A 15025-nucleotide genomic window follows, 5' to 3' on the forward strand; every position below is an offset into this window, starting at 1 on the left:
TCAGGTAGATTTTAGAACCCAAATCAAGCAAAAAAATTAATAGGCTTTCTATGGCCCACAATTTGAGAAAGAGAGATGGCACACCCAGGAGTCAAGACTGGCACACAAGCAGAAAGGGCAATATTAATCTCCCACTGTTTGAATTTTTTTTTTTTTTTTTTTTCAGGGAGACTTTAGAAACCAAATAATAAAAAAAAGGCTTTCTATGGCCCACTGAGTGAGAGATGGCACACACAGGAGTCAGGAGTGGCACACAAGCCCTGAGGCCAATATTTTTCTCCCACTGATTGATGTAGTGATTTTTTTTCAGGTAGATTTTAGAACCCAAATCAAGCAAAAAAATTAATAGGCTTTCTATGGCCCACTGAGTGAGAGATGGCACACACAGGAGTCAGGAGTGGCACACAAGCCCTGAGGCCAATATTTTTCTCCCACTGATTGATGTAGTGATTTTATTTCAGGTAGATATTAGAACCAAAATCAAGCAAAAAAATTAATAGGCTTTCTATGGCCCACAATTTGAGAGAGAGAGATGGCACACCCAGGAGTCAAGACTGGCACACAAGCAGAAAGGGCAATATTAATCTCCCACTGTTTGAATTTTTTTTTTTTCAGGGAGACTTTAGAAACCAAATAATAAAAAAAAAGGCTTTCTATGGCCCACTGAGTGAGAGATGGCACACACAGGAGTCAGGAGTGGCACACAAGCCCTGAGGCCAATATTTTTCTCCCACTGATTGATGTAGTGATTTTTTTTCAGGTAGATTTTAGAACCCAAATCAAGCAAAAAAATTAATAGGCTTTCTATGGCCCACTGAGTGAGAGATGGCACACACAGGGATGGCACTCTAGCAGAAATGCCAATCTTAATCTCCCACAAAAAAAAAAAAAAAAACAGGGACTGTCCTACAATTACTATCTCCCTGCAGTAATCTCAGCCAGGTATGGCAGGCAGCAATAAGGAGTGGACTGATGCACAAATTAAATAAAAAGTGTGGACAAACAAAAAAGATAGCTGTGCAGAAAGGAAGGAACAAGAGGATTTGTGCTTTGAAAAAAGCAGTTGGTTTGCACAGCGTCGTACACACACAGGCACAGCAACGCAGCTATCAGGGTCAGGGAGCCTTCTAGGGCAGTCCAATGAGCGACAGCGCTGAGGAAAAAAAATGTAGCTTCCACTGTCCCTGCAAACAAAAGGTGGTGTTGGACAGTGGAAATCGCTACAGCACAAGCGGTTTGCAGCTTTATGTACCCTGCCTATCACTATCCCTGCTTCTGAAGAAGCGGCAGCAACCTCTCCCTATGCTCAGATCAGCAGCAGTAAGATGGCGGTCGGTGGGAACGCCCCTTTATAGCCCCTGTGACGCTGCAGAAAGCAAGCCAATCACTGCAATGCCCTTCTCTAAGATGGTGGGGACCAGGACCTATGTCATCACGCTGCCCACACTCTGCGTTCACCTTCATTGGCTGAGAAATGGCGCTTTTCGCGTCATTGAAACGCGACTTTGGCGCGAAAGTCGCGTACCGCATGGCCGACCCCGCACAGGGGTCGGATCGGGTTTCATGAAACCCGACTTTGCCAAAAGTCGGCGACTTTTGAAAATGAACGACCCGTTTCGCTCAACCCTACTAATAAATAGTGTTGAGCGATACCTTCCGATATGCATTGGTATCGGTGTCGGATAGTATCGGACGATACTGGCAAAATATCGGATCTCGCCGATACCGATACCCGATACCAATGCATTTCAATGGGACGCAAAGTATCGGAATGGTTCCCAGGGTCTGAAGTAGAGGAAACTCTCCTTCAGGCCCTGGGATCCATATTCATGTGTAAAATAAAGCATTAAAATAAAAAATATGGATATACTCACCTCTCCGGCGGCCCCTGGACTTTACCGATGTAACCGGGAGCCTCCGTTCCTAAGAATGAGCGCGTGAAGGACCTGCGATGACGTCGCGGCTTGTGATTGGTCGCGTGAGCGGTCACATGGTCTCAGAAGCCGCGACGTCTTCGAAGGAACGGAGGCTGCCGGTTACAGCGGTAAGATCCAGGGGCCGCCGGAGAGGTGAGTATATCCATATTTTTTTATTTTAATTCTTTATTTTACACATGAATATGGTTCCGATACCGATTCCCGATATCACAAAAGTATCGGAACTCGGTATCGGAATTCCGATACCGCAAGTATCGGCCGATACCCGATACTTGCGGTATCGGAGTGCTCAACACTACTGATAAAGATAGGCAGAAAAGTACTAAGGGCTTAGTGTTCTTATTCCTGAACAGCTGTTAACAGTTATAAGGAACACTAATTTTTTCAAGTGTGGACTAGACTTTAATATGAGCTAATGTGGCCTACACAACTCTAAAGTGGAGTGTTTGGTGAACTTTATAAACTTTTTGTTTATTCCACAGAACAGACTACAGAGCGAGCTGCACTCACACACAGACCATGCAGACAGCCGTAAACGGCGCTGTAAGGCCAAAAAATGCTCCTCTACGTAATCCTATATTATGTTTTCCAAAATCTAGCAGGATATGGATGGAAAGCCACTAAAAGGATAAATTTGAAAAAATGTGCAGCAGGCTGCACTAATTGCAAAAAAGGACAATGGAACGGTATGAGGCAGTGATGCACCCTGAGCTGACTACAACCGGCTGTGGCAGCAGAACAGACTACAGAGCGAGCTGCACTCACACACAGACCATGCAGACAGCCGTAAATGGCGCTGCAAGGCCAAAAAATGCTCTTCTACGTAATCCTATATAGTGTTTTTCCAAAATCTAGCAGGATATGGATGGAAAGCCACTAATAGGATAAATTTGAAAAAATGTGCAGCAGGCTGCACTAATTGCAAAAAAGGACAATGGAACGGTATGAGGCAGTGACGCACCCTGAGCTGACTACAACCGGCTGTGGCGGCAGAACAGACTACAGAATGAGTTGCACTCACACACAGACCATGCAGACAGCCGTAAACGGCACTGCAAGGCCAAAAAAAACTCCTCTACGTAATCCTATATAGTGTTTTCCACAATCTAGCAGGATACGGATGGAAAGTCACTAATAGGATAAATTAGAAAAAATGTGCAGCAGGCTGCACTAATTGCAAAAAAGGACAATGGAACGGTATGAGGCAGTGATGCACCCTGAGCTGACTGCAACCGGCTGTGGCAGCAGAACAGACTACAGAGCGAGCTGCACTCACACACAGTCCATGCAGACAGCCGTAAACGGCGCTGCAAGGCCAAAAAATGCTCCTCTACGTAATCCGATATAGTGTTTTTCCACAATCTAGCAGGATATGGATGGAAAGCCACTAATAGGATAAATTTGAAAAAATGTGCAGCAGGCTGCACTAATTGCAAAAAAGGACAATGGAACGGTATGAGGCAGTGACGCACCCTGAGCTGACTACAACCGGCTGTGGCGGCAGAACAGACTACAGAACGAGCTGCACTCACACACAGACCGTGCAGACAGCCGTAAACGGCACTGCAAGGCCAAAAAAACTCCTCTACGTAATCCTATATAGTGTTTTCCACAATCTAGCAGGATACGGATGGAAAGTCACTAATAGGATAAATTTGAAAAAATGTGCAGCAGGCTGCACTAATTGCAAAAAAGGACAATGGAACGGTATGAGGCAGTGACGCACCCTGAGCTGACTACAACCGGCTGTGGCGGCAGAACAGACTACAGAGCGAGCTGCACTCACACACAGACCGTGCAGACAGCCGTAAACGGTGCTGCAAGGCCAAATAAAGCTCCTCTACGTAATCCTATATAATGTTTTCCACAATCTAGCAGGATATGGATGGATAGCCACTAATAGGATAAATTTGAAAAAATGTGCAGCAGGCTGCACTAATTGCAAAAAAGGACAATGGAACGGTATGAGGCAGTGATGCACCCTGAGCTGACTACAACCGGCTGTGGCAGCAGAACAGACTACAGAACGAGCTGCACTCACACACAGACCGTGCAGACAGCCGTAAACGGCACTGCAAGGCCAAAAAAAACTCCTCTACGTAATCCTATATAGTGTTTTCCACAATCTAGCAGGATACGGATGGAAAGTCACTAATAGGATAAATTTGAAAAAATGTGCAGCAGGCTGCACTAATTGCAAAAAAAGGACAATGGAACGGTATGAAGCAGTGACGCACCCTGAGCTGACTACAACCGTCTGTGGCGGCAGAACAGACTACAGAGCGATGTGCACTCACACAGAGACCAGGCAGACAGCCGTAAACGGCACTGCAAGGCCAAAAACAGCTCCTCTATGTAATCCTATATAGTGTTTTTCCACAATCTAGCTGGATACAAATGGAAAGCCACTAATAGGAAATATTTGAAAAAATGTGCAGCAGGCTGCACTAATTGCAATAAAGGACAATGGATTGAACAGTTTGAGGCAGTGAGGCACCCTGAGCTGACTACAACCGGCTGTGGCTGCGGACAGACTACAGAGCGAGCTGCACTCACACACACAGAGACCTTGCAGACAGCTGTGAACAGCACTGCAAGGCAAAAAAAAGGTTCTCACTCAGTGGTTGCTAAATTAGCCTGGGAAAAGCACAATGAAGCAAATCGCTATCTCTAAACTGGCCCTCAGTCAGAACACAGCGTCCTGTCCCTAACTGAATTCACAGCAAAGTGAGCCCAAAATGCTGGCGGCGACTTTTATAGTGCATCATGACATCATTTCAGCAGCCAATCACAGCCATGCCAGTACTTACATGCCTACCATGCAGAACAAGATGTGCCCACACTTCTAAACATTCCTCATTGGCTGAATTCTGGCTCTGAATTATGGGAACTTCCAATTCCGGTATCCGATATACTGAAAATATCGGAACTCGGCATTGGAATTCCGATAACGCAAATATCGGCCGATACCCAATACTTGCGGTATCAGAATGCTCAACACTAGTGGCGAGAGGTACTTGATACGGAAGATAAAAGTAATAGCAGGAAAAGAAACCAGGAAAAAAGTGCAAAATAAAAAGGGAGAATGACTCAAGAGTAGTGTTGAGCGATACCGTCCGATACTTGAAAGTATCGGTATCGGAAAGTATCGACCGATACCGGCAAAGTATCGGATCTAATCCGATACCGATACCCGATACCAATACAAGTCAATGGGACTCAAGTATCGGACGGTATTCCTGATGGTTCCCAGGGTCTGAAGGAGAGGAAACTCTCCTTCAGGCCCTGGGATCCATATTAATGTGTAAAATAAAGAATTAAAATAAAAAATATTGCTATACTCACCTCTCCGACGCAGCCTGGACCTCACCGAGGGAACCGGCAGCGTTGTTTGCTTAAAATGCGCGCTTTTACTTCCTTCCATGACGTCACGGCTTGTGATTGGTCGCGTGCCGCCCATGTGGCCGCGACGCAACCAATCACAGCAAGCCGTGACGTAATTTTCAGGTCCTCAATGCCTAATTCTAGGCATTCATGATTTTTAAAATTACGTTCCGGCTTGTGATTGGTCGCTTCGCGGTCACATGGGCGACGCGACCAATCACAAGCCGTGACGTCACGGGAGGCAGGAGACGCACGCATTTTTAAAATTACGTCACGGCTTGTGATTGGTTGCGTGCCGCCAATGTGACCGCGACGCGACCAATCACAGCAAGCCGTGACGTAATTTCAGGTCCTGAATGCAGAAATAGGCATCAGGACCTGAAATTACATCACGGCTTGCTGTGATTGGTCGCGTCGCGGTCACATGGGCGGCACGCAACCAATCACAAGCCGTGACGTAATTTTAAAAATGCGCGCGTCTCCTGCCTCCCGTGACGTCACGGCTTGTGATTGGTCGCGTCGCCCATGTGACCGCGACGCGACCAATCACAAGCCGGAACGTAATTTTAAAATCATGAATGCCTAGAATGAGGCATTGAGGACCTGAAAATTACGTCACGGCTTGCTGTGATTGGTCGCGTCTCGGCCACATGGGCGGCACGCGACCAATCACAAGCCGTGACGTCACGGAAGGAAGTAAAAGCGCGCATTTTAAGCAAACAACGCTGCCGGTTCCCTCGGTGAGGTCCAGGCTGCGTCGGAGAGGTGAGTATAGCAATATTTTTTATTTTAATTCTTTCTTTTACACATTAATGTTGTTTCGATACCGATACCCGATACCACAAAAGTATCGGATCTCGGTATCGGAATTCCGATACCTGCAAGTATTGGCCGATACCCGATACTTGCGGTATCGGAATGCTCAACATTACTCAAGAGTTAGAAATCAGGTGAAAGGTAAATAAAATGAAAATAAAGAACATGAGACAAAGAAGATAATATAATATAATATGTTAAGGTCCCAAATACAAAGACTATGTGGATAGTGGGCCTGAGGCACCCAAAACAATTCTGGCAGTTTGATTTTTTTCTCTTGTTACAACGATCAATCAGGTAAAAAAAAATTCTATTTTGACAGACTGAACTTTTATGGAGGCATCAACAGCAAATATGGTGTTAGGGCTAGCGGAACGCACCAAATTTTAAGAGAGATGGTATAAGGTGCGTTCGCAGCCCGGGGTCCACAGTGCAGAGATGGAACCTGCTGCTGAGTAATGACGGACTTTATGGCGGTACAATGTGGATACACACACGGGTTAACTTCACCCCGTGTGAAGGAAGCAGACCCTGTTGCGTACGGCACCAAGAGCGCAAGCAAGGAGTCTCAGGACTCTATCCTAAGACACAGGATTAGAGTACGTTCAGACCACTTGCGCTCGACACCGCAACTGGGGTGTCAGAGTAACTGAAAATATAATTTAAATGCACAAGAGTGTGTGCTGTGCCGCTTTGGCGGACACCACTAACCACCCAGACTTGGGATAGGAAAGCGCTCTAATAGCGCACGACACCGCACTGGCAGTCACAGCAATTGACGCTGTATCATGTGTTTAGTACTGATGGCTCTGTCGGGCGCTAGATAGCAAACATCCACCTTACACGAGCAGTCATACACAAGGGAGGGGATGATTAATGAGCGACTTTCACACATCAACACACACGATTTCAAGTATACACTAGCGCATGGCCGTGTGGTCATGCGAACCTTTTATAGCTGCAGCAAGTACAGGACCTTCGTAGAAGGACCAATGGGAGGCTGCCACAGAAGTTGAGCACCTTCAGGACCTTCCTCGAGGACCAATGTGATTTGCTGCAGCATCTAAGCATATGACCCTTGATCTCCATCGAGAGATCTTACCCTGGGCATGCTCAGTATGTGAAAAGCAGGACTTAGTCCCAGAAAGACCTGCTCACTGCTGAACATTGCTGGCTACAAGGACAGAGCCTGGAATGGCAGCAGTAAACAGTCGTCCAGTATCAGCCTGAGCTAGACACTGGGACCGATGTCTCCGCAGAGGAGACTCCACTGCGGCTGGAGAAGAATGAGAGACAGCAGAGGAGATGGTTTGAGATTCCCCTTGTGCAGAGGCGGGAACTCGACACCTATCATATGGGTTTTTTTGTTTGTTTGCTTCTTAATTTCTTTATATTTAAACGGAAGAAAAGAGGAGTTCTTCAAATTTTTATATTTTCAATTTGTTCTGTTTTTTAACCCTTTCACCCTGCAGCCTATTTTGTTTTTTTTCGTTTTCGTTCTTTCCTTCTCTTCTTCCCAGAGCCATAACTCTTTTATTTTTCTGTCCACATAGACATATGAAGGCTTGTTTTTTTGCGAGACGAGTTGTACTTTTGAATTACACCATTAATTTTACCACACAGTACACTCAAAAATGGGAAAAAATTCCAACTGCGGTGAAATTGTGAAAAAAACTGTGTTGTGGCAAAAATGACCATGCAGTATGAATCTCCTCATCAAGATATTTGCTACAATACCAAACATGTCCATTTTGTTTATTATTTTAGCTGTGAAAAAAATCTGAAGTTTGCAAAAAAACTTTTTTGGGAGTTATGTTCCTATATTTTGAGACCCGTAACATTTTTATTCTTCATCCAGTGGAGCTGTCTGATAGCTTATTTTTTGCAGAGCGAGACATTGTTTTTATTAATATCAATCTTTGATAGATGTGACTTTTTGATTGCTTGTTACAGCATTTTTTGGAGAACTGTGGAGACCAAAAATGCATAATTTTGGCGTTTTTAAATTTTTTCTGTTTGCAGTGTTTACCAATCGAATTAATTGTTTTTATATTTGGATAAATTTGTTTCATATTTTCTGTTTTTTACAAAAACTATTTTATTTATTCATTTTTTACTGATTTTGTCATCCTCCTTAGGGGGCGTGAAGATGTGATTGTCCAGTCGCTTTTTCTATATGCAGCGATGCTGTGGCATCTCTGCACATAGTAGAAATCACAGTCTCCTTGGAATCCCTGACAACCCATCGACGACCCACGATCACATCATGGTTGTGTAGATGAATGTAAGTACTTACACACGTGCATGTTGGCACATGGTAAATGCCGCTGCCTAGAGATAGCATCATTGGGGCCTTTGGTAGCTTGTGAGCACAAAGAACTGATGCACATTCCATTTAATTGATGCTGTCAAAGATTGACAATGTGGCACCCCAGGAGTTCAGGTACCACAGTGGTATTGTCTTCCTCTCGGGAAGGGTAATGCCATGCTTGGAGACAGGAGGGATCCCTTTGGCTGGCAATCTTACATGCAACATCTTCTGACTCCAGGCCAGATGGAAGAGCTCTAAATCCTGGGGAACTTCCCTATATACATCCTGGTCTGGAGGAGTAGTCAGTTAGCCAGGTGCAGACAGGACAGGATCCTATCTAGCTAACTGACAAGTTCACTTGCAGCACTAGCAGGAGCAGCTTCTCTGCACTGCGATACTGAGAAAATGGCACCAGCAAAACAAGATGTTTGCTTTTCATATGACCAGGGCCATGTGACTTCGGCAGCCAATTACAGGAGACCTTGTGTCATGACGTTGTGGATGGTTTTTGCGCTCTGATTGACTGCTGGAATCAGCACACATAAAGTTAAGGGAAAAAAAAAGAGCGTGCCACTCTTCTTACCTCTCCACCCCCCTTCCCTCATCAATAACGTCCCTCCCACTCATCATACAGAGGCACTATCCTACCCAAAGTAATGACAAAGCATTAGTGGAATTGCTATGATTTACCGAAGTTTGACCAAATTTTGCCGACTTTGAGTAAAAATGCTTGTGAAACCAAACACGAATCCGAATGTGCTATGTTCGTGCCAAATTTGAGATTGGCCAACGTTTTCTGAAAAAGTTCGCTCATCTCTAATATTGTATATTGTACAGGTAATACAGAGATCACCATTGACATTATATACAGGAGCTCTTTATATATTGTATAGCGTACAGGTAATGCAGTAATCACCAGTGATAATATGCATAGGCGACACAAAAACAGTAGTCATGTCCACTTCTGTAACAGCTGATGAGGTCTCACTCACACCAACTGTAAGGGGTAAAGATAGTGGATTTTCTGCAACCAGAGATCTGTGTGAGAACACTTGGCACTGTGACAGAGGAAGAAGAAGCAGCAGATGTGGTTGATGGGATGAGCGATGGTTGGTGAGGCCTGCTAGTTAGCAATTTAGTGCAGTGAAATTCCCAGACTAATTTTTGTTGATCGCACATATGGCGGTTTATACATGCAGTTGTCAAATTAATGCAATTTTTGCCTCTACTGAGATTTTTTTTTGCAAATTTCCCAGATAACCTGAATTTGGTCATTCTTTGAGGTCTCAAAAAAGGCCCATGCTAGGCAACCCTTACTGTCCCTGAGAACTTCACACTCAGGTGCTGGCCACAGCCAGAGTTGTGGTTGAGGATGCAGTGCTTGTCGAGATTGTATTACTTTATGTCTGTGTGGGAAGCCACAACATACCTCCTCGTCTTTCCTTCTCCTTCTCCTCTGCTGTGCTATTCAGCTGTGTACCTCTGGGTTCACACCAAGTGGGATATATAACCTCATAGTCAATCTCTCTGTTCTCACACTCCTCACCCTGAAAGTCACCCTCCTCCTCTTCCTGCCCTGACACCACAGTATAGACCTTTTATGCCTATGGAATACAATGACTGAACAGCTCTGCAGAATGGCCCATCTCTGTTTCCCCACAATCAGTTGGGCATTTGGAAATGTATGACACTGGGGAAATCAAGGGTGATTGGGGTGCCACTTCTGAGGATTCTACTGTGTGTGATATTAAGGTAGAGGAAGATGAGTTGTGCTTGAAACTGTTAAACTGTAGAGTGCTGCAGAATATGTTGGTGCTATATAAATAAAGATTATTATTATTATTATTATTATTATTATTATTAGGTGGAGAACCACTTGATGCAGTGCTTGCCATCCACTGGAGCACATGCTCTTTCTGAGCCTCATCTATAAGCTGTGCGGCTGCCAAAGAAACCGAGTCGAGTAGCCTGATCAGTAACAGATGTTGTCAGTTGTCTTTGGATGGGATGATACAGTTTTGTTTTCTTGAACTTTCATTAACATTAACACCTAACTCACATACACGTTTTTCCCACTCGTGTTGTGTGTACCCTCTTTTAACTAGCTGTTTCCCAACCCTAGATCAACACCTGTCAGTCACTTGTGACTAAATTAATAAATCAGCATTTATTGGCTGATATAGTGTGGCTAGACCACAGAATTATCACAAACTATTTTAATTATGAAGTAAGGTCTGGTGTCTGCACTAGACTAGTTTCCAAAATGATCTTGATTATGTAATGAGGTCTGGTGCTTGCACCAGACTATTATCAGAAACAATTTGGATTATGAAATGAGGCCTGATGCCCGCAACACATTATTAGCACAAAGGTATTATATTATGAATTGTGGGCTGGTGGCTGACTGACAGAATTAGCACAAAAGTTTTTGCTATGAAATTAAATCTAGTGCCTGTACCAGATTATTATACAAAATGATTTGGATTATATAAATGAGGCATGGTGCCTGCGCTACACTATTATAAACATTTTCGATTAAGAAATGAGACCTTGTGCCTGCAGCAGAGTATCAGCCCAAACTATTTTGATTAAGAAATGTAGCCTTCTGATTCTTCACTGCAACACAGTTTTATCACAATTGATTTGGATTAGCACATTGGGCCTCCTTGCTGAATCCCAGTATTAGGCCTCATGATTTTTAAAGAGAAATATGACCTTCTGATTTCTCACTGAAAGACAGTTTTATCACAAATGATTTAGATTAGCTAATTAGACCTCATGACTGCACCCCAATATTAGACTTGATTTTTAAATGTTAATCTGGCCTTTTGATTTGTCACTGAAACACAGTTTTATCACAAACGATTTGGAGTAGCTAATTAGGCCTTTTGCCTGCACCAGAGTATTAGCCCAAGCTATTTTGATAAAGAACTGTGGCCTTCTGATTCCTCACTGCCATATATTTTTATCACAATCATTTTGTATGAGTAAATGGATTATCCTGGCTAAACCCCAATACTGGGCCTAACAATTTGTAAGTGGAAATTTGGCCTTCTGGTTTCTCACAGAAACACAGTTTTATCTCTAATGGTTTGGAGTAGCTAATTGGTCTTCATGACTGCCCCTCAATATTATGCATAACAATTTTTAAGTGGAAATCTGTCCTTCTAATTTGCCCATGAAGCAAAGTTTATTCACAAACGATTTGGAGTAGCTAATTGGGCCTCGTGGATGCACCTCAATATTATGCATAACAATTTTTAAGTGGAAATCTGGCCTTCTGATTTGCAAATTAAACACAGTGTTATCACAAATGATTTGGATTAGCTAATTGGCCTTCCAGGCTACACGCCAATTTCATGCATAATGATTTTTAAGTGGATATCTGACCTTCTGATTTGCCAATGAAACACAGTTTTATTACAAGCGATTTGGAGTAGCTAATTGGCCCTCATGGCTGCACCTCAATATTATGCATAACGATTTTAAAGTGGAAATCTGGCCTTCTGATTTGTCACTGAAACAGTTTTATCACAAACGATTTGGAGTAGCAAATGAAGCCTCCAGAGACTGCAAAACAGTTTTTTCACAATCTAGTTTGATGCTGGAAGGTTGATTTCACACAGGAAAGGATCCTATCTAGTTAACTGACAAGTTCACTTTCAGCACCAGCAGTAGTGCAGGAGCAACCTCTCTGCACTGTTACACTAAGACAATGGGGCCAGCAAAACAAAGTGTCCTCTTTTTATATGGCCAGGGACAGGTGATGCCAGTCACAGAAGACATTGTGTCATGACGTAGATGGTTTCTGAGCCCTGATTGGCTGTGGGAATCAACACACATAAAGTTAAGGGAAAAAAAACCTCTAACCTCTCAACGTCCCCTCCCCTCATCAAACACGTCCCCCCGTCACCTCCGCTCATTATACAACACCACTATCCTTGCCAAAGTAATAACAAAAGCATTAGTGGAAACACAATGATTTTCCGAACTGTGACCGAATTTTGCTGACTTTGAGTAAAAATGCTTGAGAAAGGGAACAAGGAATCCGAATGTGTTAGGTTTGTGCCTAGTTTGAGATTGGCGAATGTTTTTTTAACAAGTTTGCTCATCTCCAGTACACATTATTATAAGGAAATCTAACAATAATTTGTTCCTCTTTCTTAATATGGACCCACAATGTGGTCACACGATGAATATCAACCTATAATTGAATACCACATATAAAAATACAGAATATATATATACAAAAATACATGAATAATTTACAGAAAATGATTATATTGTACTAGATCGATTGGATATATAGAAAAGGTGTAATATATGGGGTAATAAGGGTAGCGAGATGTACTTGATATAGAAGATAAAAGTAATAGCAGGAAAAGAAACCAGGAAAAAAGTGCAAAATAAAAAGGGAGAATGACTCAAGAGTTAGAAATCAGGTGAAAGGTAAATAAAATGAAAATAAAGAAGATAATATAATATAATATAATATAATATGTTAACCCCTTCCCGACCCATGACGCCACATAGGCGTCATGAAAACCCGTGCCAATCCGACCCATGACGCCTATGTGGCGTCATGGAATGATCGCGTCCCTGCAGATCGGGTGAAGGGGTTAACTCCTATTTTACCCGATCTGCAGGGAGAGGGGGAGTGGTACTTCAGCCCAGGGGGGGTGGCTTCACCCCCCCGTGGCTACGATCGCTCTGATTGGCTGTTGAAAGTGAAACTGCCAATCAGAGCGATTTGTAATATTTCACCTAAAAAACTGGTGAAATATTACAATCCAGCCATGGCCGATGCTGCAATATCATCGGCCATGGCTGGAAACACTAATGTGACCCCCCCCCACCCCACCGATCGCCCCCCCAGTGCTCCGTTATAGGGTCCGGTCCCCTCCGTCCGCCTGCCGGCTCCCCCGTCCTGCTGTCCGCTCCCCCGTCCTCCTGCCCGCTCCCCCCCTGCTCCTATGTCACCCCCCCGTGCTCCGACGCCCCCCCCGTGCCCCGATCTCCCCCCCCTTATACTTACCGAGGCTCCCGGTCCCCGTCCGCCTCCATCATGGGCGCCGCCATCTTCCAAAATGGCGGGCGCATGCTCAGTGCGCCCGCCGGCCGGCAGATTCATTAGAGGTACATTTTGATCGCTGTGGTAGGTTCTATCACAGCGATCAAAATAAAAAAATAATAAATAAACCCCCCCCTTTATCACCCCCATAGGTAGGGACAATAATAAAATAAAGAAAATATTTTTTTTTCTTTTTCCACTAGGGTTAGGGTTAGAACTAGGGTTAGAACTAGGGGTAGGGTTAGGGGTAGGGTTAGGGTTACGGGTAGGGTTAGGGTTAGGGGTAGGGTTATGGCATGTGCACACAGAGCGGATCGGCCGCGGATCCGCAGCGGATCGGCCGCGGATCCGCAGCGGTTCGGCAGCGGATCGGCAGCGGATCCGCCGCGGATCGGCCGCGGATCCGCGGCGGATCGGCCGCGGATCCGCCGCGGATCCGCAGCGGATCGGCAGCGGATCCGCAGCGGATCGGCAGCGGATCGGCCGCGGATTGGCAGCGGATCCGCAGCGGATCCGCAGCGGATCCGCAGCGGATCGGCAGCGGATCCGCAGCGGATCGGCAGTGGATCCGCAGCGGATTGGCCGCGGATCCGCAGCGGATCGGCCGCGGATCCGCAGCGGATCGGCAGCGGATCCGCAGCGGATTGGCCGCGGATCCGCAGCGGATTGGCAGCGGATTGGCCGCGGATCCGCAGCGGATTGGCCGCTGCGAATTCGAAGCAGTTTTCCATCAGGTTTACAGTACCATGTACACCTAAGGAAAACCAAATCCGCTGTGCCCATGGTGCGGAAAATTCCGTGCAGAAACGCTGCGTTGTATTTTCCGCAGCATGTCAATTCTTTGTGCGGATTCCGCAGCGTTTTACACCTGTTCCTCAATAGGAATCCGCAGGTGAAATCTGCACAAAAAAACACTGGAAATCTGCTGTAAATCCGCAGGTAAAACGCAGTGCCTTTTACCTGCAGATTTTTCAAAAATCATGAGGAAAAATCTCACACGAATCCGCAACGTGGGCACATAGCCTTAGGGTTAGGGTTGGAATTAGAGTTAGGGTTGGAATTAGGGCTAGGGTTTGAAATAGGGTTAAGATTAGGCTTGTGGTTAGGGTTACGGATAGGGTTAGGGGTGTGTTGGGGTTACAGTTGTGGTTAGGGTTGGGATTAGGGTTACGGTTGGGATTAGGGTTAGGATTAGGGTTGGAATTAGGGTTACGGGTGTGTTGCGGTTAGGGTTGTGGTTAGGGGTGTGTTGGGGTTAAGGTTGTGATTAGGGTTATGGCTACAGTTGGGATTAGGATTAGGGGTGTGTTGGGGTTAGTGTTGAAGTTAGAATTGAGGGGTTTCCACTGTTTAGGCACATCAGGGGTCTCCAAACGCAACATGGCGCCACCATTGATTCCAGCCAATCTTGCGTTCAAAAAGTCAAATGGTGCTCCCGCCCTTCCAAGCCCCGACGTGCGCCCAAACAGTGGTTTACCCCCACATTTGGGGTACCAGCGTACTCAG

Source organism: Ranitomeya variabilis, chromosome 7 (assembly GCF_051348905.1).
Source record: "Ranitomeya variabilis isolate aRanVar5 chromosome 7, aRanVar5.hap1, whole genome shotgun sequence".
Classification (NCBI taxonomy): Eukaryota; Metazoa; Chordata; class Amphibia; order Anura; family Dendrobatidae; genus Ranitomeya; species Ranitomeya variabilis.